Source organism: Aulonocara stuartgranti, assembly GCF_965226115.1.
Source record: "Aulonocara stuartgranti genome assembly, chromosome: 3".
In the NCBI taxonomy this organism is placed as follows: domain Eukaryota; kingdom Metazoa; phylum Chordata; class Actinopteri; order Cichliformes; family Cichlidae; genus Aulonocara; species Aulonocara stuartgranti.
This window is the reverse complement of record NC_138941.1, coordinates 69,443,608-69,468,443: the sequence shown is the minus strand read 5'-3', so window position 1 is coordinate 69,468,443 and position 24,836 is coordinate 69,443,608. Positions and strand designations below refer to the sequence as shown.

Sequence of the window (24,836 nt, the reverse complement as noted above, 5' to 3'; positions counted from 1 at the left end):
ATATGCTGCTGGTTTTGATGTTATAACAATGTAAATAGTTTTTGATTTAAAAAGAGTGGTTTAAATAATTTTCAGACACACCTTGCAAATGTGCTTATAATGAGTTGGCACTCGGCCTTTGAAGGTCAGAAGCTTCATTCGGCGTGACTGTCCGGATTGATAAAGTGTAGTAAATGCCTTGAGTGCAGAGGGTTAAATGCAAACAAGCTTACAAACACATAGGTTATGATCAGAATAGGTCCCTAGAAGGCTTTTGAATGTTTTAAACCAAGTGGGAATCACTAGAAGGTTATTTGTTAATCACAGTTGATTTATGTAATGTAAAAAGCATTTAAGACTGAGTAACTTCAGTTTTTGAGGAGGATAAGAGAGCGTTCCTAGATCAGAGTAAGTTGCTGTAAGTCAGTTGAAAACAATTTAATTAAATCTTAAACATTTTATACTGATAGCATAACTGATTTAAAGCTATATTTCGAGCAAGTAAAGTTCATGAACTTTTCTGAGCTGCCATGACACAGAGAAAGTGGAGTGTTTCACCCTGAAAGGATGAAATGATGCTCTGCCTTTGTTGTCAAGTTCAAACATAGGCCGTAAATAAATATGAGCCACTAATAAGCGTGACATAATTAATAATTTCAAACAATAAAGCATATTGGGTGAGTGACCCAGATAACAATAATTTATGAGCACGCAATAAAGTGGACCTGTTAGAACCCCTTTGACATTTGTCCCTTCAACAATAAATGATTATATTGTGTCCCATGCACTAAACAGTCCCATTTAATACTGTTAAATCGTTGTTTAAATAGAATAAGCAAACATGCCTGTGCTTTATTTTGCAACCTGTAACATACAAATTGCAGAGGACGAGGGTCGACTGGAGGTGACCTGTAAATGTCACATAGTGACTGAGGAAGGTGTTTCACCTTATGAGATGACAGTGTGGTCCGTGATTGAGCTGTATGAGCTAAATGCCTATATACAACGTTGCCTATTTCTATTTCAAGGCTTAAAGGAGATGACTGAGCATGAAAATGATCCAAATTGGGAGCCCACAGAGGCCGCCCACTTTGCTCAGGCTATGGTAGAGTCGGTACTAGACGGTTTTGATTTTGATATGCTTGCTTGGGAAATAATGTAATTATCTGTGGAGATGTCTCCAAGCGATTAGTAGATTTAAAGGAGACAAATGTGTGCTTGAGAGTGCGTGGTTGAAATTGTGTGTGTGGGTGTGCGTTTGAAAGGCTTTGAAACATAGGTTTGATTTGAATAAAGCTAATCACAGTACTATGGTTTGGCATTGAAGTAGAGCGAGCTATACAGCTAATTATTGAGGAGTTTGGATTTAACTGGTCCATTGCTCCCTCGCTCGGTAAACAACACGGTGAATTTGTTAGTTTGTGAGCAAACATGATATTGCTTTGGAGCAATTTTCTGTGAAAAATTTAAGGCTGTGTGAATGCATTCGAGCTGTGTTATTGTTTTGTGCCCCAAAGTCAATATGCAGTGTGTATGAGTTTATAACATTTATGTTACAGAGTGAAAAGTAGTTATTAAAAGTGAATATTGAAAGAGGCTTGGTTAAGTCTTGACACACTGCGTTGGCTGTGTGTCTTACCAAGCAGATCACAAGGAGACAGTGACCCTTGGAGGAGCGAAAGTAATTCTGAAAGCTAACAGGCAGACATTGCGGAGTGATCCAGGAGGAGCCGTATAACGTCACAAAAAAGGGAGGTAAGCTTGTGTTCTAGGATAATGGCTGACGGCCCGAACACGACACCTACTGGGCACAGAGGCTATAAGCCTCTAAAGGAGCAGCAGCAACAGTTAAAAAGAGCTATTCGCTTAGCTTCCCCTGGATCATCAAAGTTAGCTGAGAAGGAATGCAAAGCAATGGAAGCTGAGCTAAACAAGCTTATTGCTTCCCAACAGAGAGGGCTGGATGACAAAATAGCCCTAAGTCTTGTGCTCAAAATAGAAGGAGAGAGATGTGAGCAGCAATTGGAACAACTGCAAACCGAGGCAGAGAAACGTTCAATTAACTGGAAAATTAAACAACAAATCAAGAAACTACAGCAAACACATGCAAAGTGTTGCAAGTGGATGTTCTTGTGGAACGGAGCATCTTCCTGGATGGAGGAGGATGACACAGCTGAAACAGAAGATATGGAAAGCATAATGGAGGCTTTGAAACAACTGAAAGAGCAAAATAAGAAGCTGGAAGACCAAATGAAGAACTGGATTCCAAAACCAGGAGATGCTAACAAGTATCACACAGCAGAGATTCTTCCTTGGGCCACATTAACATCTAATGCCGTAGGACGACAACATATCATGCCTGTTATGACCCTCAGAGGAGGACAAGTTCAGGGCCCAGATGGACAGACGGCAGTGGTTGTAGGAGGAGTAGCTGATGTTGAATACACCAGAGCGCCACGGGTGTTTCATAATGAAGGGCCTATGACAGTTAAATGTCAGTCCCTGTGTGGGGAAGGGAAAGAGATAACATCAGCCGCAGAGGAAGGCTTGCCTTTGCCTTCTTGTTCACATGAGAGAGAAGACAGGCCAAAAGCCGAAGCATTAAGAGAGAGCCTGCCAGACCAGACTGGAGAAGCGGATTGGACCCCAACAAACGAGGAAATGATTTCACCGGTGGAAAGGATGGCACAACCGGCTTTCATCGGGCTGCCAACACCAGCAAGAGAAGAGCAGGCCCAAACCAGGTCAAAACACTCCAAAGCAATGGCCAAGTCAGACACATGGGCAGGAGAAGTATTCGGACGAATGCTTGAAGCCCCGCAAGGGCTATTGGAAGTATTAAATACACTGAAGACCGTAAAGGACAAAATGACCAAAAGCATGGCAGAAGAGGAGAGCGACAATGACTCATCTACCACAGAGGAGGAAGAAGATGATGAAGATAACGACAGAGGAGGAGTGTGTAGATCATCCTCACGCAGTTGCTGGACTGTCGAATCTGCCTGACAGTCTATGGTCAAAAGGGCCCACGGATGTTGGCCTAGCTAAGTGTCCTCCTGTCTTGTTCCAGCTCAAGTCACACACACCAATCAATAGACCACAGTATAAACACAAACCTGAAGCAGAGGCAGGAATTACAGAAACAATAGAAGGCCTGCTAAGGGCCGGGGTGTTAGAGCCCTCTCACTCACTGTGGAACACACCAATTCTACCAGTGGAGAAACATGGAACAGGAAAATACCGTATGGCACATGATTTGAGAGCCATTAATGAAATATTGCTCTCTACTACTGCACCGGTACCAAATCCGTACACAGCTTTATCAGCTATCACATGTGACCAAAAGTGGTTCACGTGCATTGACCTGGCAAATGCATTCTTTTGTCTTCCTCTGCATGAGTCACTCAGAGACATTTTTTCATTCACATACAGAGGCCAACAACTCAGATACACACGTTTGCCACAAGGCTTTGCACTTTCTCCAGGCATTTTCAATCAGGTGCTTAAAGAAGCCCTGTCGTCATGTAATTTGCCTAATGATTGTACATTAATACAATATGTTGATGATCTTCTCATTGCAGCCCCGTCAGCAGCGGATTGTACAGCGGCATCGTTCGTTGTGTTGAATAGGTTGGCGGAATGTGGCTTTAAAGTAAGTAAAGACAAGCTGCAGTTAGTTCGCCCTGAAGTGACCTTTTTGGGCCGGGTAATTGCACACAAATCAGTGGGTTTGATGAACACACACAGAGACCAAATTTTGACACACCCAAAACCGCGAACTGTGAGAGAAATGCTTTCTTTTCTTGGTTTAACAGGTTACAGCAGGCAGTTCATTCCGGATTATGCAGGCAAAACTGCCCCTTTAAGGGGCCTAATGAAGCAAGTTGGTGTTCGAAACTTTAAGGCTGAGTTGCCTTGGACGCCTGAAGCTGAAGCCGCATTTATTAGGGTAAAACAGGATTTGTCAAGGGCCTCAGATTTAGCCACACCCAATTATGATGAGCCATTCTATTTGGATGTTTCTGAAACAAACTCAATTGTAAATGGAGTGTTGTTTCAGAAAAAAGGGGGGGGTAGAGAAGTGCTCATGTATGTTAGTGTAAAACTACATCCAACAGAAGCAAAGCATCCTACATGCACACAACATGCAGCAGGGGTCGCTAGAATTATCCAAAAAACAGCACATGTAGTGAGAGAACACCCACTAAAAATACTCACTACACATAGCATAGTGGCATACGTGAATTCACAAGCATTTTGTATGTCACCACGGGCACAACAGAGACTGAGCAAAGTCTTAGAGGCCCCAAATTTGACATTCACACATGAAGGAATTAACATGGCAGATTTAATGGGTGTAGGGGAACCACATGACTGCGCCAAAAGAGCACAGATCGAGGAAAAGATTAGAGAGGACCTGAAGGCCGAACCCATACCGGGAGCTGAGGACTGGTTCACCGATGGATGTTGCCACCGAGACGAAGGAGGACTGAAAGCAGGGTATGCGGTGGTCTGCAGAGTAGAAGGAGATTATCAGGTCAGAGAGTCAGGAAGGATTGAGGGAAAGCAGTCGGCCCAGAGAGCTGAAGTGATAGCCTTAGCTCGAGCTTTGAGACTAGCCAAGAACAGGAGAGTGAACATCTACACCGATTCGGCATATGCGTTTGGAGCAGCGCATGTGGAGCTGCCTCAGTGGAAAAGAGCAGGATTCAGAACAGCAACCAATGCACCTATTTCCCACAAACATGAAATGGAGGAACTGGAAAAGGCCTTGGCTGACCCAGAGGAGGTGAGCATTATAAAATGCAAAGCTCACTCCCAAGGAACCAGCATGGTGGAAAAAGGAAACCAGAGAGCAGACGAAGCCGCAAAGGAGGCCGCAGGCTACAAAGGACAGAGACAAATGATACAGGTAACCCCAGAAGAGGAGAGATCTGTTGACTTGATTGAGGAAGTTAAACGGGCCCAGGAGGAGGCATCCCCAGAGGAAAAGGGGGTGTGGAAAAACAAAGGAGCCTGGCAGGATGGACACTTGTGGAGGGGGCCAGACGGGCGCCCCGTGCTGACAGCCAAAATGGCAGAACAGAAGGTGGATGAAGCCCACGGACTTGCCCACGTGGGGAGAGCCCAGATGGAAAGAAATTTGTGTCATTGGTGGCATCCTGAGCTGCGAGGAATGATAAGGGAGAAGGCCAGGATGTGCTTAATCTGTGGGGCACACAATCCTAAGCCAGCAGTAAAACCGGAAGTGGGTAAGTTTCGGCCCCCTGAGAGGCCGGGAGAGGAGATTGTTATTGATTTCACTGATATGATTGATTCCGGGCCAGGCGGTGTAAGATATTTGTTAGCGTGTGTTGACGCTTTGACCGGCTGGCCAGAGGCCTGGGCTACAAAAAAGGAGGATGCTAAGACTGTCATTAAGTGTTTAATCAATCATTACATTCCCCGTCATGGGTTCCCGAAAAGAATTAGATCAGATAATGGAACCCATTTTAAAAATCAAGATTTGGAAAAAGTAGAAAAAATGTTGGGCGTCCAGCATAAATTTGGAACGGTCTATCATCCTCAGTCTCAGGGGAAAGTAGAAAGAATGAACCTAAATTTGAAAAACAAATTGGCAAAAATCTGCGCGCAAACAGGGCTAAATTGGGTCGCAGCCCTGCCGGTTGCGTTGATGACCATAAGATGTTCTGTTAATCAATCCACAGGTTTTACACCATACGAGCTGCAAACCGGGAGACAGTTTCCGGCACCTTGGACGGTGGGCTCGGTTGAACGGGACAAAAAGGGGAACCGGTCCCACGCAGACTACTGGAACGAGCTAAAGGCGCTAGTGTCCAGTTTCACGAAACAGGCGGCTTGTAAAGGGCCCACAGGCGAAGGAGAGGTCCCGGACGCGAAAACAGTGTGGCTGAGAGTCATCAAACGAAAGTGGAAGGAGCCCCGCTGGACTGGTCCATATGAGGTATCGGCTCGGACGGCGACAGCGGTCCAACTGAAGGGGAAAGGCGACACCTGGTATCACTGGACGCAGTGCGCGGCTGCGCACGAGGGCTTGGTGGGGAAGGATCAATCTCAACCCGACGCAGGTGAAATTGAGCGGCAGAATAATCCCTCACACCTGTGCAACGGACCGACCGGTGGTCTACCCGGAAGGTCGAAGAAAGAAGAGCAGCCAAGGAGGAGATCGCCGCGCCAATGAAAAGGAGCGGTACCACACTGAACACCTAAAACAGGAGAGAGGCTCTGACAAAGGGCTTTGAACTTTTTACTACACCATAACATTCACATACCACCATGCCATCACAACAATTAGACACTGGTGATGAAAGAAGAGTTTCAAAAGCCATCACAATGTTCAAAATTATTATGAGTTTGATGTTAACTATGTTGCTAATCATGGCTATTTGTTTTTTGATTTGTTTGTTGCAGACCGACCCGGGAAACCAGTCTGAGCACGGAGGCCATGCCAGTCCGGCGTTGTTTGATACACCAAGTACATCACGCGTGGTCCATAGTGATTTAAGGTTGCGGGCAAGAGTGAAGCGCGAGGTCTCTGGTAAAAAGGATGAGTGTCTCAGCACATATGGTGGTTTAGAATTAGATTATGTTATTGGCTCCACAACTTCCTTTACGTTTGATCTGTGTGATGTTGTTAATTGCAGGGACGTCGGCAGTGCTTGGAGGGGATACAATGTGTGGGTCTGTTGGGATTATTCAGTGAGTACGCACTGCGAGAGGGGAAATCGTCCTTATGACAGCTGGTGCCGTAATTGGGACCAGGTAAGGGGTTACACTGGGCAAAATTGGGAACCGTTAGAATCAGGATCAGAAAACGGGCTTAAACTACAGAGGGATTTTAGCCCCTCTGGAAACGCGTTAACTTTATCATTAGGGAATTGGCATCGTAAACAATCTATGTATTTAATTTTGGGGGTGGAAATAGCGGGGGTTGATCCAAAAGGGTTAATTAAGGTTAATTTCCTAGAAAAAACTAATCGCGTACCGTCAGGTAGAGAAGACATAACAACTCGTGTGATTTCTACTCCCACCAGCTCTGTTGCATCTTTTACAGGGCAGGAGGGGAGCGGGTCATCGGAAGCTATACCAGAGGAGCACGAACCAAGGGAGAGGCGAGTAATGTCGGTGGACTACACCACCCTGAAACCTCAGGATTTGATTGAACGCGCTACCGGGTTCAGTGACAGTAACATCTGGCTGGACTGGATAGCCCAAAATGCTAGAGAACAAAAAGTGGCTAATTGTGTAGCCTGCGCTTCGGCAAGGCCGCGTTTATTTATAGAGCCTGCACCTCTGCATCCAGAGGATCAGTGGGGCTATAATTGTATGTTGCAAATAACTAGAGGAGCTGTGAATACGGGGAACTGCACTGTGTTGTCCAGTCTATTTCCCCCTATTGGCAAGCTCACGCAAGTAGGGCCGTTTATGCCCCGGAAAGATAATTATACGTGCTTTAAGTTTACCACAGATAAAGTTAAATATCGGTTGGGGGAAATTGACCCCAGTTGGTGTTCGGTCACCCAGATTGGGAGGACCACCAACAATGTGAGTGATGCAGCCACCCTAATTGGGACTTGGGCTAGGAGCGGGCTGTATTACTATTGCGGGCACAGGACTCTACTGGTACGTGTTCCTCTTGGGAGCGTGGGGACGTGCGCGATGGTGAGACTAGGAGCGCCACTTATGCTAATCGGAAATAAGGTAAAATCAATTCCCTCACACAATACGCGCACTTTGGCAGCCAGGCGCAAAAGACACATTTTGAGGAAGAGAGGAATACAAGACACAAATGTTTATGACCCTAGAATGAATTCCCCCACCTGGATCGACTCCATTGGAGTGCCCAGGGGGGTTCCAAATGAATTTAAACTTGTTGACCAAATAGCAGCCGGGTTTGAAAATATTCCAATAATTTCTGCTTTCTTTCCAGTGACTCCAAACAAGAATGTAGATAGGATTAATTATGTTCATTACAATGTACTGAGGCTCTCTAACCTGACCAGAGACGGATTGGAGGGGTTAGCGGAGCAGGTGGGTCCGACCTCGTTAATGGGAGTGCAGAATAGAATGGCCCTTGACATGTTGTTAGCGGAAAAGGGGGGCGTGTGTGCTATGTTTGCCGACCAGTGTTGCACCTTTATTCCAAACAATACTGCTCCAGATGGGTCGGTAACCAAGGCTCTGGAGGGCCTAAAGAGCCTTTCTGAAACTATGCATGATCACTCCGGTGTTGGTAATCCGTTAGAAGGCTGGCTGACCTCAGTGTTCGGACGGTGGAAGGGGGTCATCGCTTCGGTCATGTTTTCTTTGTCTGTTGTGGTGGGTATTATGGTTATTTGTTGTTGTCTCATCCCTTGTGCCAGAAGAATGTTCAAAAGTATGTCTGTGAGGGCAGTGGACCCTGGAGTCATTACTCCAATGTCCATGATGCCAATGATGCATGTGGAACTGAATGTGTAGGCCAAGGAGGGACACAACTGTTTGTGACCTCTGGATTCTCCACAGGTCAACAGAGGGAATTGTAGAATAAGGAGGGGATGTTTTTCTCATTATCATTTAATATTTTAATATGCCATTATTAGTTCATTAGAAGTATATAACCAGCTTTGCATTAAGCATAAATTGAAGTTTTTGATCTTACATTATTCTTTGCATTACAGTGATGGTGATAACTTTAGTTTGATCTTTTCTTACAGGTACCAGAATAATAACATGATTTTCCATTGCAGATGTAACCATGATCATTCCATACACATTGCAGTTGGTTGCTCATTCTAGAGTTGTGCTCAAGGTAATTAAAGGTTAAAAGCTACAGCCAGCGCGAGTCTGGCTGATCTATGGAGGGCAAAGGCTTTGAGCTTGGAAGGCCGCACGCGCTTACACAGCACTTATAAGATGTCATTCTTGGTGATTTTGTGCTTAGTCATGTTTTAATATGTTTTAAGTAGACGTAGCTGATCCAGCAATATTCATTTAATATTATATACTTGATTTAGAGCAATACACACTGATGGTCTTAATAAATGAAAGAGTCCTTGTAGCTGCCATGTTGTGTCTTAGCAGGGTACAGACGGTTCCAGGAGAAGGGGGGCAGGTAGCGTCTGCCCTCGGGAAGGAGACAATGTTATTCTTTGTGTTAAATAAAATTGTCAACATTGATTGTATTACACCTGTCACTACGCATGAGGGGGCGTTCTAATACCCTGATTTCATAAAACTATGGTGATGTGTTTTTTGAGATGAGATCTGAGACTGTCTGCATACAGTGTCCATCTCCCACGTGTGTGATCATTAAATCATCGTTTGACTCAACCCGACCGGACCAGTGTTGTTATTGTGGGTTTTTCCTCTGGTGTCCATCCCCAATATTCTGAACCTTAACATCAGCCACCGATTGTGCAAGTTCCCCCACCTAAAAGGATGACAGAGGTCAGTAATTTGCACCAGAGGTACACTTCAACTGTGAGAGACAGAATGTGAAAAAAAAATCCATGAATTCACATGGTAGGATTTATAAAGAATTTATTCGTAAATCAGGGTGGAAAATAAGTATTTGGTCAATAACAAAAATACAACTCAATACTTCTGTTGGCAATAACAGAGGTCAAACGTTTACTATAGGTCTTTACCAGGTTTGCACACACAGTAGCTGGTATTTTGGCCCATTCCTCCATGCAGATCTTCTCGAGAGCAGTGATGTTTTGGGGCTGTCGCCGAGCAACACGGACTTTCAACTCCCGCCACAGATTTTCTATGGGGTTGAGGTCTGGAGACTGGCTAGGCCACTCCAGGACTTTCAAATGCTTCTTACGGAGCCACTCCTTTGTTGCCCGGGCGGTGTGTTTTGTATCATTGTCATGTTGGAAGACCCAGCCGCGTTTCATCTTCAAAGTTCTCACTGATGGAAGGAGGTTTTGGCTCAAAATCTCACGATACATGGCCCCATTCATTCTGTCCTTAACACGGATCAGTCGTCCTGTCCCCTTGGCAGAAAAACAGCCCCATAGCATGATGTTTCCACCCCCATGCTTCACAGTAGGTATGGTGTTCTTGGGATGCAACTCAGTATTCTTCGTCCTCCAAACACGACGAGTTGAGTTTATACCAAAAAGTTCTACTTTGGTTTCATCTGACCACATGACATTCTCCCAATCCTCTGCTGTATCATCCATGTGCTCTCTGGCAAACTTCAGACGGGCCTGGACATGCACTGGCTTCAGCAGCGGAACACGTCTGGCACTGCGGGATTTGATTCCCTGCCGTTGTAGTGTGTTACTGATGGTGACCTTTGTTACTTTGGTCCCAGCTCTCTGCAGGTCATTCACCAGGTCCCCCCGTGTGGTTCTGGGATCTTTGCTCACCGTTCTCATGATCATTTTGACCCCACGGGATGAGATCTTGCGTGGAGCCCCAGATCGAGGGAGATTATCAGTGGTCTTGTATGTCTTCCATTTTCTGATGATTGCTCCCACAGTTGATTTTTTCACACCAAGCTGCTTGCCTATTGTAGATTCACTCTTCCCAGTCTGGTGCAGGTCTACAATACTTTTCCTGGTGTCCTTCGAAAGCTCTTTGGTCTTGGCCATGGCGGAGTTTGGAGTCTGACTGTTTGAGGCTGTGGACATGTGTCTTTTATACAGATGATGAGTTCAAACAGGTGCCATTCATACAGGTAACGAGTGGGGGACAGAAAAGCGTCTTACAGAAGACGTTACAGGTCTGTGAGAGCCAGAGATTTTCCTTGTTTGAGGTGACCAAATACTTATTTTCCACCCTAATTTATGAATAAATTCTTTACAAATCCTACCATGTGAATTCATGGATTTTTTTTTCACATTCTGTCTCTCACAGTTGAAGTGTACCTCTGGTGCAAATTACTGACCTCTGTCATCATTTTAGGTGGGGGAACTTGCACAATCAGTGGCTGACTAAATACTTTTTTGCCCCACTGTACATACATTGTAACCACAGCGGCCCTGGGGCGCACTGACAGAGGCGGGGCAAAATGAAAACAAACTACAAACTGCTGAGCTGTTGAACAGGCTGATCCAGCCTTTAGTCTGAGCTGCAGTCAGTCACACAAACGGGTTGAACAGGGTGTGTTCTGTGCAGCACCTGCATGTAAAACAGAAGCAAAGCTGTTCCTGTGAAATGAAAGTGAAAGCCTCTCTGAGCGTCTCCCTGTAGAAAATGGAGGCTGAGCTCAGTCAGATCACTCAGCCTGCAGACAAATGGAGGCGTGTTTGAGACGTGCAGATAAACACTCAGCTTTGTGTCGGCCTCTGAGGGCTCAGGGCCGTCCTGATTTCATGTTATCAAGTGCATGACGGCTCTCTGCAGACACTTTGAGTCCTTATGCACATTTTCACGAGTCCTCATCTCTGTGGACCTGAAGGGATTACCCACAGTTCATACTGCTGTGATGGTGAAAGCATTAAGAACAAGGATGGAAAATAAATAAATCACCAAACTGAAGGTTCAGAGGAATGTAGCTCATCACAAATTCTTCATGATGAAGTTTTCACAATGATGAATAATTTGATTATTTTACAGTTTCTTCCTGTAAAGTTAGAGCCTGAAAACAGACAAAATCAATCAGTAAATGTCAGATCACACGAAGAGGTCTGAGGCACCACGACAGTTAGCATCACAGCAGAGGTGACAAAGTGCTTTCTGTGGCCTGTTTATCTTCAGTTCTTTGAATTTAATTAGACATTAATTTCATTAATTAGAATTAATTTCAGTACATTAAACATTAGCAGAAGGATGGAGAGCGTGCTATATGTATTTCTTGCACTTGCACAAACACAAACAGCAGCTCTTCTTGTTTTTGCCACTCAATCTAGAAGAGAATTTAGATCAAGAAATTTCCACGATCATTATGATTTTATTTTATTTTATAGGAAATGCAGTTTGACGTGTTTCCAATACTGAGGATGAGGATACACTATAAAAAATTTAAAGCTACTGTTAGTTTTCCTGTCTTGTAAAAATAAAGTTTTTGTTCATGCACAGAAAATGAATATTTTTCAGATTTCAATGGACTTTCTGTCATTTTTGTTTTGTTTTGTTGGGGTTAAAATGATGCCACCTTAAAATGAAACTGAAAAATAAATATTGACATTAAGACAAGAAAAAAGTTTTCACACTTACATCTTTTTTTTTCTTTTTTGCTTACAGTTTTTTTTTTCAGTTTCAGTTTGCTGGCACTGTTTTGGCGTCTGGGGGCACGATTGTTAATAACAAACACACAAATATTACATCTTTTGAATCTGTGATGACATGTGACAATATGATGAAGTTCACATGATGTAGCTTCTCTGCCAACAACACAAATGAAAGAATAAATAATTTAAACCAAAGTAAGAGTTTATTGTTCAAATACAGAGACACTCTCACACTGACCTTTGTTGTTTGTTCTCTGTCCTTCATACAAACATTTGGGGCTTACAGACTCTGTGAACACTGAGTTTTAAGGCTTTTCTAATGCTGTGTGAGCAGCAGGAAAATACAATCAGAGCATAAACACACATACATACAAGGTCAAAGACGAGTAGCTACACTTTTTAAACGCAATAACTGATCACTGATGTGAAGTCAGCGAGTACCGAGGTGAACTTTTCTTGGCATGGCAGGATGCTGTAAAAGGACCAAACTTCAGCCAGGAGAACAACTGAGATAATCCATCCACAATACGAGGTTAGTCATTCGTCATTCATATACTGCTGCATGGGCTGGGCTGTAGTTACATCCTAAGGTTTTAAAAACTGAGCTTAAATAAATGATTTTAGTTTTTATAAAAAAAACCCAAAATCCTCAGGAATAAAAACTGAATGTAAATAAATAATAAGTAAAATATATTACATATAATCAACACACCGTACTAAATGAAAGTTTATATAAATCACATTTATAACAAATAAATTCTAATCAGAAGCCTCTTTATGATTATGATTTCCCCACCATCAAATAAAACAGAAGAGATAAATGCTGATTATAGATCTTCTTTTGTTGTTGTTCCTTAAATTATTTATTTATTTAAAATATTCTGGAAACATCCAGAGGATGTGTTTTAGTTACATTTTTGGTCATGTGTTTTTTAAAACTTTATTTAAATTTAATGTTTTTCTCAATAATTACTCCAAGGTTTTTTTTTTGTCCAAATGTCAGCTTGTTGTTGTCATAGTAACAATGTCAGTCAGTGTACTTACTGCTTTCCTTGGGTTACTGTGTCTATAACATAGCTAGCATTGTTTTATCCTATTAAACAGAAATGAGGCATCTTTGGCACAATTTTGGTTTTAGATGCTGTGATTTGAAGCATTGGGTTTTGCATTATGTCCACTGACATTTTTACATGGTGTTCAAAATTACTGCCCAAATATCTGCCCAGAGATGTATGCAACACAAAAAATGACTTCCCCATTCAAGCACCAATGCCACAGCAAGTTTTACAGTTTCACCAAAACAAAATGTTTTATTTGTCTTTAGAGGAACATCAGAGGGACACATCTAACACAACAAACAAAGCCTTGTAGAAAGGAAACAAAAATGACGTAAAAGGCTTCCCACTCCTACAGCTACAAAAATGTATAATTAATTACAATAATAATAATTTCTACAAAAAACTAATTTAGCTCTTCTAGATGCAGAAACTTCATCACACAAGTAAGCACAGCCTGATTGGAAATGGGGCATAGGTAGGGACAACCAGTCTTGTAGTCGTCCCCATTCAATCTCCAACCGATGATCACCTTCCAGCTGGAACTTACATAACCATAAAGGAAAGGAAAGGAAAAACTCAATGCTTCATGGGAATCCCCGGCAGCCTACGTCTACTGCAGCATAACTAAGGGAGGATTCAGGGTCACCTGGTCCAGCCCTAACTATATGCTTTAGCAAAAAGGAAAGTTTGAAGCCTAATCTTGAAAGTAGAGATAGTGTCTGTCTCCTGAATCCAAACTGGAAGCTGGTTCCACAGAAGAGGGGCCTGAAAACTGAAGGCTCTGCCTCCCATTCTACTTTTAAATACTCTAGGAACAACAAGTAGACCTGCAGAGCGAGAGCGAAGTGCTCTAATAGGGTGATATGGTACTACAAGGTCATTGAGATAAGATGGGGCCTGATTATTTAAGACCTTGTATGTGAGGAGCAGGATTTTGAATTCAATTCTGGATTTAACAGGAAGCCAATGAAGGGAAGCCAGTGTCAGACCAACAGAATAGACCCAGCAGAAGAAGCTACTTCCATTTAGGAGTTTTCATGGCCTCTGAGGATTTCCTCCAGTTTTTATCCATCTATTGGTATCAAGACTGCATCTGTGAGATTTTCTGCCACAGAGGGAATTTTCCACGACTGCTACAGCTGCCAAACGTCTTGATGCATGCTCAATCATCCAGGAAAGTAAATCTCCAAAAGTTGATTCTGTTCATCTGGACGCAGCGTTTTGTGGGAGAAACGTTTCGTCACTCATCCAGGTGACTTCTTCAGTCTCAGCTGACTGCAGGTTTCCTCAATCTTATAAACAGAACATTTGCATAATGACTGAAAGCAGCCCACTGAAGGAAGAATGGGCTGGGAGGTCAGAGATCAGTGGGCTTTGGTCAGTGGTTGTTGATCATGACCTGACAGATCTGTATCCTGTGTGTGCACCCACTGTGGGCCTTTCCTGTGCTTAGTGTCAGCCTGAGCTCCATGCAGGCCTCAAAGGCCAAGCAATTCAAAAGCTTCACCAAAACAAGACACCACTCAAATAGCTGGACCCAGGCTCGCCGCCCTTATGGAGGAAAACATAGAAGATGATCTCTGTGAGTTATTTTTACTGTCATATTATAAAATGTGATGTTCTAGCATCATGTTATTCTTCTTAAGCCTTTGAAAAGCTTCCTCTGTGTCCATTAAACTGATGACTTTAGTGCTGCTGTCTACTTGTTACATTTAGTACTGTTTAATTTTCAACCTAGGAAGATCTGTAAGAAGGACTCACAATATAACATAATACTGTAAGATTACTTACAGGTAAAATACTCAGATTGTACTTAGATAAAAGTATGTAATCACAGACTGGCCCAGCCCGACTGCCTTGAAGTTCAGGTGTCTTCACTGCCTCCTCTGATAAGAGCTGGAGACCTGAGTAGGTTCGTCACCCATCAGCAGCAGATCACCTCTCGATCGGGCACGTTTTCATCTGGGAGGCTTTTAGAGCTCACTGCCCTCGGCGTCGCTGCTGGAACAACCAAGTTTTGCTATTGAATCTTTGACCTGCTGATCTCACAGAGGCAGGAGACCCAGAACATCCATGCCAGCTTCAGTTTATGCTCTGTCCTGTCATCCAATCAGATTTGCATGTAATACACTGATATTCAGCCCCAGCCTGGTGTTCTCTCCATCTCTGACCTTTCACACAATTTAAACTAACAAACTTTCTCTTTAAAACTGTTTGTCAATCACAATTTACTCGATTTATTATTATTCTATCACATATTTATATCAGTCATAATGAACTCAGTATGATCTGAGCTGTAAACCTGTATTGATCATCACAAACCTTTATAGCGCTTCAGAGCAGCTCCTTCAGTGGCTGCAGCACCCACGATGTGGGACGGAGAGATTTCCTCCCCTCTGCTGTCAGACTCCACCACAAAGACTTTGCAGCTGATCAAACACACACATGTGCAATAGGACTAAGTGTAACACTCTTTTTCTGACAACGTTGTATTTGTACTCAGTTGTATGTAGCATGTGTATTCTATTTTTATCCTATCATTCTATTCTATTCTATTGGGTACAGTTGTGTACAGTTTCTTATTCTATTCCAGGGTTCTCTCATGTTTGCTATGTAACTGCACTGTCCACTTCCTGCTGTAACAAAACAAATTTCCCACATGTGGGACTAATAAAGATGCTCTTATCGTTACTGTATAACCACAGGTTCACTTCACATTTGGTAGAATATAAAAGGACAAAGCTGGACAATTGTCATCACATTTCTCATTAGTTGCTGTTAGCACAAGCACACAAAGAAAGCAGAGCTTTAGCTTTAGCTCCCTACATCACTTTTAAGCCTGGATGTTGAGGCTTTTGCTTCCTCTCAGCTGTGATGACATCTCTGTCTGCTCCATCTCACCCAACATCATCCATCTGACCTGATGCTACCTGACAAACTAAAGATAAAATATTAAATTCATTTTGCATCACTTACATTTAAAATACATTTAAGGTGGATTTCTTAAAAGGGAAGGGACTGACCTGACTGTTGTGTCGAGACAGGTGTGAAGGGAGTTAAATCCAGTCTTATACTACGGACGTGTTTGGTTTTGGTCTGTAATACGTTGAGTTTATTATCTATAAGTTAACATAGCAAATCCTCCATCCAGAGGCTAAAGTGATATCAGAGCTAGACTACTTTAAGTGAAAACAGATGATCGTCTGAGGCTTAAATGAAATAAGGTTAAAAAGAAATGCTGCTATCGACAGTGTGAGGCAGTGAGCTCTGTTATACCATATTTTTTAATTTTCTTTATTATTATTATATTATAGTGTTATTACCTTCCTGTTACTTCATAATAGAATGACAGTTAATGGTAAAAGTCTTGAATAGTTTTGAATTTATTTTTCCATGATCACATTTCATTCAATCACTCGTGGACTTGTGTGAATGTTACATGTATTATTTTCACCCGTGGATTTACAGACACTGTGTGAACAGTTTTCATTTTATCCAAAGTTTTACTTGATGTCCAACTGATAAAATCACTGACAGACAACAGAAGCAGGAGCTCAGAGAGAAATTCAATTCAACTTTATTTATAAAGAGACAAATCACAACGTTTGGTTTTATTTTACAGAAACTTCAAACTAAACCAAATTCAGGACGTGTATTAAACCTGCAGCTGATCCCTGTCTGCTGTTCACTCCCTTTGATTTCTGTTACCAGCATCATCTCATGTTCCCCAGGTTCACTGACAACGCTGAAACCACCAGCGGGAGACTAAGAGTGCTGCTTTAAAAAGATTCAGACATTTTATTTTGCTGCAGCTCAACATGAGGCTGGATCCTGATTCTTTGTTGTTTTTGTTTTCTCTACATGAAGAAAACAGCAGCAACAAGAAGCACAGCAGGAACTGACAGGCTGACCTTCAGTCCAACAGATCCTCCTGTGTGACCTGCAGGTGAGAAACAGCTGTGAGGTGTCAGGTAGGTGATGATGAAGAACAGAACAGAATCCATTTGCTCTTCAAACTGCTGTCAGACATTATCTGCTGCACTCTGATCACATCACTCAGACCAGCTGCTTTCTACAAAGTCTCATCAGCAACATCTTTACAAACCAACATTGATTGTGTGTTTTGTGGTCTAAAGTTTTGTGCCTCTGGTTTCTCATTGGCTCACACTCTTGCAGAGCCGTAACACGCACATGAATGAGAGGTGGTGAGTGTAGTTCCTGTTAACAGGGTATTGCAGACCATCCCGCTAATTGCTGAATTTACTTTTGTCTGTCATATTTATGATGAAAAACAAATGTAATCAAATTAGATATTGATATTTTCATATGGGAATTGATCCTGCAACATGAAACGCTGGGATTGGAAGTTCAGCATCGCTCCGCACATCATACCTGTGAGATGACAGACAGCAGTGTGGAGGAGAGTGCGACACAAAAACACAGAAATATGACTGACAGCTGCAAACGAAGCAGCATCTGCTGCAGGTGAAAGATATTGGGACTAGCAGAGCAGAGTGGCTTCACTGTAAAACAAAATTAGCAGTGAGTGTGAAAAGTTTCTGTGTGTGGAGTTCAACACCGTCCACTCAGAAGCTGCATCACTGGATGGTAGATTTAAAAAGCTTGCATTCAGTGACAACAGAGCTGTTGATGAGGCACTTCAGAGAATAACTGCAGCAGCAAAGTGCACTCCCACCCAGCTCCACCATTACAGGGCCAAGTGAAGGAGGAGCCACAGACGTCTGCTGTGTGGAGCCTCTTTGATGAAAGAGCTGCAGGAGATGCTGCAAAGAGAAATACTACAGCTGATGTTATGATGGAGATGAAATGTTATCTTGAGGAGCCCCTCATCCAACAAGGAGAAGGCCCACAGAGCTGGTGGGAGGCCAAGGCCACAGTCTTTCCCTACCTGTTGAAGGTGATGGAGGGGAGACTGTGCATTGTGGCAACATCTGTTCCTTTGGAGGGTCTTCTCAAAAACTGGGCAGATACTAAGGAGAAACCACATCAGCCCATCCAAGCTGAGGCAGCTGGTTTTTCTGAATGTCAACCTGCACTGAGGACAAACTGTTTGGCTGCTGAGTTTGGTTCTGTTCTGTGGATTTGTTTACAGTGGGGCTTTTTGTGCTGAATTAAACTTAAAGGTTTGATTAAAATATTAAACAACAGTAAGAATGCCTGCTTTTGTGACAGAACAAAAACACAAAATTAGGCAATTATAAGGCTTTTCATAAAAACACTACATGCAAAAGGGTTTGTCAGCACACAAAGCATTCACATTTGCCAAGTAAAGCTAAAGTATGAGGCTACAGAGGATAATAACTTAAGAGACATTTGGGAGCCACGAGACGTGCAAGATAATCCAGAGCTTAGATCTAAATAAGGAAGTCTTAACTCAGTAATGGAGAATATCCTCACACATTAAGAAGCACCGAGGGAGGGAAGTCCTTCATTACTCTGTCAGTCAGGTAGGTGATCAGTGAAGAACAGCACAGAATCTATGTACCTGCATGTTCAGCTCAATTTGTGGATGCAATAAGAAGTAAAGTGAGAGTGATCAGCTTACCAGTGACTGTGATATTAACCAGGTTACTGATGGCACCATTACTGGACTCACACCAGTAAACTCCGGTGTCGTGAGGCACCAGCGTACTGATTGAACATGATTGATCACGTTGCTGTTGTCCCCGCCCATCTCCACACTCAGCCCTCTGCAGTTTGCTTGTGTTTCTCCTCACAGTCCAATCAGAAAAGCTTTGGTCCTCCTCACAGATTACAGTCACAACATCTCCCTCAGAGACATCAGAGCTGTTGGGACTCTCGATCAGACGAGCTGCGAGGAAGAAGAGAGGTTAGATATCACTCACGACTGAACTTCTGGGACCGCTCCGCCCCCTGGTGGCCTGATTTGATAGTGAAAAATTATTTTCTACCAGGCTGATGTAATAAAGCTGTGGAATCAGGACTGAGGTTTCGGGCATTTCCCCTTGGCTATTTGCAAGTAAGAAGAGCAAACATCTGAAGAGGCACAAGCTCCAACATTTTAGTAATATGAAGAACAACTTTGTTGCCTGACCAGCACGTTGTGGCCTGCAGCCTTCATAGGTTTAAGGTTTAAAAACATTTTTAGGATTATTTGGTTCAGTGGAAACTACTGCTACTGACAGTGAAAACATTTGCAGACCTTTTCAGAGGATGAGCATTTGTTCGAGGGTCCACTTTCTGCCCTGAGCCTGGTTCTGCCGGAGGTTTCTTCCTGTTAAAAGGGAGTTTTTCCTTCCCACTGTCACCAAAGTGCTTGCTCATAGGGAGCCATATGATTGTTGGGTTTTTCTCTGTATCTATGAAGCGCCTTGAGGCAACTTTTGTTATGATTTGGCGCTATATAAATAAAATTGAATTGAATTCTGCCAGCTGTTCATTTCTGTGTATGCACAGGATTCTCTCCCTTTCCTCTCCTTTCACTGGTGGGTGAGAGGAAGTGGGCAAATTCTACAAATGTCATTTAAAGATTAAACGACTCACTACATGTTAGCTAGATAACACACATGTCTTAAAGATATAAAGACCTGGATGGCCGCTAACTTTCTGCTTCTTAATTCAGATAAAACTGAGGTTATTGTACTCGGCCCTGAAAATCTTAGTAATATCGTATCTAAGCAGATTCTTACTCTGACATTGTTGGGGATCACTCCTGAATTTACTTAAGCCTTAGAAAAGTAAAGTAGCCTAACAAAGTAGCTAAAATCGTGGACGTACAGCATTTGGACAGAGAGAGTGATATTAATTTTCTTTGCAAACAAACAAGAATCTTCAGGGTGCAATGTGTGCTGGGCAGCAGCCAGGAGCGAGGTCTCTGGTGAACCAATCCCTCGCTACAGATTCTAGCGAAGGGACGAGGCGTGTCACATCTCTGGTGGGGATGGAGCCTCAGTGCTTCTTTTAATATCTCTGAGCTTTCCCAATCACAACTATCTCTACTGAACTTTGGCTCCGTCTAAACAGTTCTTTGAATTACTTACTAAAACAATATATGACAGTAATGAGAAAGTGGCCACTTTCATGAGTAAATCATGTAAGCCTTATAAGATTTACTTATATGTAGTCTATGTTGTGATTCTACTGGTGTTACTGGTTCTGCTGGTGAGACGATGTGTTCACAGGAAACTTGAAGGTTTGTACATATTCATTCTTATTCATCGTGGTATTTTGTTTCCATTCTGTCATCATAATTTGGTCCATTTAGATTCTTAAATCATAAAAGTGTTTACTTTAACTCATTTCAGCAGATGGAGAAGATGACATCACCAGTGACATCACATACAGTGTTGTGAAATCATCAAATCCTCAACAACCTCCAGTCAAAGAAACCAGAGATGGAGGTTTGTGTGTTCACCCAGGTGTCATCCACATACCTGAACCAATGACTTGGTGGTGTTTCAGGGTAGGATAGCAAAGCCCTCTTTCCCACGTCTTCCATATACAAGTTGCCCACAATGGGTGAAACTGGGGAGCCCACGGCACACCCACGTTCCTGCCTGTAGAACTGACCCTTGCATGTGAAACAGGTGGAATTAAGACACAGTTTCAAAAGCAAGCACACCTGGTCCAACAGCCTTGTCTTGTTCTAACTGCTTCAGACAGTCTGTCACCCTCGTCCTGTGACCACTTCCTGGGTCTCTTTCAGTCTTCAAATATAAAGTTTTTACAGCTTATAGATTTTAAGTTCTGCTCCAATTATTTGGGTAAAGACAATAAACACTTTGATGGCCAATAAGTGAAAGTGAAAATGTGATAAACGAATAATATAATTAATAAATAATAAATAATTATATTTTTTGATAAGTGAAGTTCACTGAACTGAAAGGAAATTTTGGTTTGATGATGGTTGACATGTTTTCCAAATAGAAGTTTTTCCTCTAGTGAGGAGATGCAGGTGCAGCAGAGCATTGCTGGAAGAAATGATCCCAAGGGTGGAATCTCCTGAGAAACCTTCAGAGACCCAGCGAGAAGTAGGGACCATAGCTGACAGCCCAGGCTGGGGTTGAGGTCAAAGGTCATGCTGTTTGGGGACCTACTGGTCATCATGAGAAGATTCTGGAACCACAGCAATGACCATAAAGCTGCACTGGATGGAGAGCTGTGCCACGGGGCTTTCCAGAGGTAATCACGAGGAGATTGTGGACAACAGATGGAGATCTGAAGGATGAGGGGAGCGTTCCAAGCTCCAATCGACAGTGCAGAGAGGAAGTTCAAGGATGGCATCATGATTCTGTGAACAGAAAGCAGAAGCTATGGTGGTGACGGGGAATGACTGACAGCAGTTTCCTATGAACATCACCTAATGCTGTGTCACTGTGCTATGCATGCTTTGACACTCTGAAGAGGGTCTTCCTTTGTGTCATTGTTGTTGTCATTTGCATCATGAACAAGACTGCTGAAGTGACTCAACAGGTGGGGTTACAACAGCAGTAAAATCATTGAATCCAATACCCTTTCCAAAAAAGGTTTTCTGCAGAGACGAAAGGACAATAGAGGAGTCATAAGTATCCCCCCACAGGAAGAATGCATGAAATGAGGTGATGAGGGTTGATAGAGGCCATAAAACAGGAGTGCTGACAAAGGCCTGCAGCCTTGAAGACAACTGAAAGCCACATTGACAAACAGCAAAACTAACTGGTGTGTTTGTTATACCCATGTCTGCATACATTTGGACTCTGGTCATATGGACAGTGATAGAAACAACTGGAAGAGACATTTATGAAGCTCTGAGGAACTCAAACCACTCTGCATGTGTGATTTACACACCTGGAGGAGATGCACCACAAAGCTGGAATGATTTTGCAAATGTTAATTTCTATGTTTGACTGTTAACATTCATTTGCTTACTTGGAGGGTGTCAATGGAAAATTGTATTTAGTAGTCAGTATAATCTTTTAGTGATATAAGTTTGCATATGGTAGAATGCTGCATGTAACATTCTAGGGTGTTCACCCCACATCCTAGGAGCATGAGAGAGGTCGTACCTTGTCTTATTGTTTTATGGTAGGATTAACGTAGCTATGTCTGTTTTAGTCTAAGTGCCTTTTGGTTTGATGAACTGCTGGACTTTGAGACCAGCAGGTTTAGGGAAGATCTTATGGGGCCACACTCTGACACCCCCCCCCCCCCCCCCCCACACACACACACACACCCACCCACCCACCCAATGAAGTATAAAATAAAGACCGGGGCAGTTTCTCAGGCGCGAGTCTCTCAGTCCGGAGACTGCCCTTGCTTGCAAGAAATTCTGTGTGTTTCTCTTCTCTGAGTCTTTGCTGAAGAAGTATTTTAGAATATATTCCTTAACAGAGAGAACGATGCTCGTCACAGTTCTCTCCCTCATGCACGAGCAACACAAAGAGCTCTGGTGACTTGCGTCTTGTCTTTGCCATTGTAGTAGAATTGTCTTGGCGTTCCAGCAATAGGTCTGTGCTAGATGAACGTATCAGCAACCTTCAAACACGTGTGGAGAATTCATTATTTCTTTGACAGATTCTTTAGTAAATAACAGAAAAAAGAAAGTAAGAGAAAAATCACCTGCACAAGTGCCGAGGTAGGTCTCCCTGCAGAATTGGTTTTCCCTTCATCAGGAGCAGCGCTGGGCTGTTTAAATCACGGACAAACAGGATCCTACAGTTGTTTATGTTTTTAAACCCATTTTGCACAGAGAGGCATTTTTTGGAAAATGCATTGATAGTAATATTGAATATTATTACACATCAAAAAAAATAACTACAGTAAAATAATCACATCGTGACGCCTCTGCCTTTCTAAATGGAGGGACAGTAACTGTGTGTGTATGTAAGCGTATAAAACCTGAAGATGGTAAGATTAACAGTATTTTGTCTCTATCTGCCATTCTGCTATTCATCTCAACAATAACGTGGCGCACAGCGTGGCGTGAAAATAGCCACATGCAATGGAGCAAATTATGGGTGTGTGTGGTTGGAGGATGTGTTCATGCGCACAAAGGGGGGGTGGAAATTTTTCTTGTGAAACAAAGGGGGGCCCAGCAAAAAAAGTTTGGGAACCACTGGTTTAAACGATGTTAGCTCAGAAATATTAGCTTCTGTCATGACTGATGAAGTTACTGGTTAATAAAGTTTCCAGTAAAGTGTTTAATCGCAGCCACAGATTGACGGTAAATATCCCGTTTTTCTTTAGTGCATCTGTAATAAATATGTGCAAGTTTCAGTGCTTTGTTTGAACTGTATGATACTTATACTGACCCAGGGTCAGTGTAAAATACAATCCTAGCTGTGTGAACAAAGCCTGGCTCCTTTAATCCTGCATGACAAACCTCAGGATGCAGGTTATTATTACTCTTTCCTGCTGGCACACCTGTCACACCTGAGAGTCAGCTAGAAACGTACAGTGACGTGGACATCATGCAAAGACTGCCAGACTCTGTAATACTGCAAATGATCAGTGACTCAGGTTAACAAAAAAGAAAGTAAGAGGAAATTTAATTCTATAAAACGTGAAAAATTCCACACACATGTAACTCACCACTGTGTGAACATCACAGGGGAGAAATCGTTTCTCTGAGTCAGAGATGAGTGTCAGTAACACAGAAGTTGTCATGGTCCCCGCACCTCGCCAGCTGACAGCAGTCAGGCGCTTTGTTTTGTTTATTCTCCTCTCTCGCCTCTGCTCTCCCTTTCTCTCTCGTCCTCTCCCACTCTCTCTTTCTCCTGCTGGGGCGGAGCTCAGTGTGGGCTCCTGCTCCTGGCCCACGCACCTGGAGATGATCAGCACACCTGCCGCTGATTATGAGAATTGGAGTCCTACTTAAGATGGCGAGTCTGCTCTACTCGTCGCTGGATCGTTGAGCCATCAGCGTCAGTCGTCCTGCACTCTGCAAAGTTTGTTCGTGTCTGAACCAGGAGACTAACTGTTTCTCTGTCTGTGTATAGATTTCCCCTGGACCTGTTTTCCCTGTGCACGGTGACTGAGCGTGAGCAAGAGTGATGGAGGAAAGAAGAGGAGCTGTGTGTGGTTGCGAGGGCTGTATGGAAATCTCCCCTCCCTGGACTCCTGCCCCTTTCACTCCCGGACCCTGGAACCCTTTTTCCCAGACACCGTTGTGTGTGTGTGTGTGTGTGTGTGTGTGTGTGTGTGTGTCACCGTGGAGAACACTGTAAATAAATTCACTTTTGATTTGAAGAAACTTGTGGTCTGCGCCTGAGTCCGCTCCACTAATCGTGACAGAAGTAAAACTCAGTGTCATGCAGTGACTTTTACACAACCAGATCAGATGAACCAGCTCACACTAAAACATTTTGCTGCACTCTTCACACTTATTTCTTTTCTTTCTGCTTTCTGAGATAAAAGCTCTTTATCAGTAACTTTTACAACTTCTGGCAGGTTAATGTCTGAACTTTGGAGTGAAACACACCCTTAGTTACAGGAAATAACACCACTGTCTGTAACTAAGTGAATCCACCTTAACACCACCTGTGTGTGTGTGACTGCATTACACTCCCACTGCTGGGAACCTGAACAAGAACCAGAACAAAGTCTAAAATAGAAGCTGACAAACAGCTGCACCACCGAGTGACACTTTATT

At 43.1% G+C, this 24,836-nt stretch overlaps 2 protein-coding genes across 3 annotated transcripts in view; one reads left to right on the top strand and one right to left on the bottom strand.

Annotated features, from left to right (window-relative positions):
- Positions 1-24,836, top strand: part of LOC309693680 (junctional adhesion molecule-like) — a 93,263-nt gene that overhangs the window by 7,626 nt on the left and 60,801 nt on the right. The gene's annotated exons all lie outside the window — the stretch shown is intronic.
- LOC309693309 (hemicentin-2-like) overlaps positions 1-24,836 on the bottom strand; it is a 1,543,010-nt gene that overhangs the window by 1,469,045 nt on the left and 49,129 nt on the right. The window lies entirely within an intron of this gene.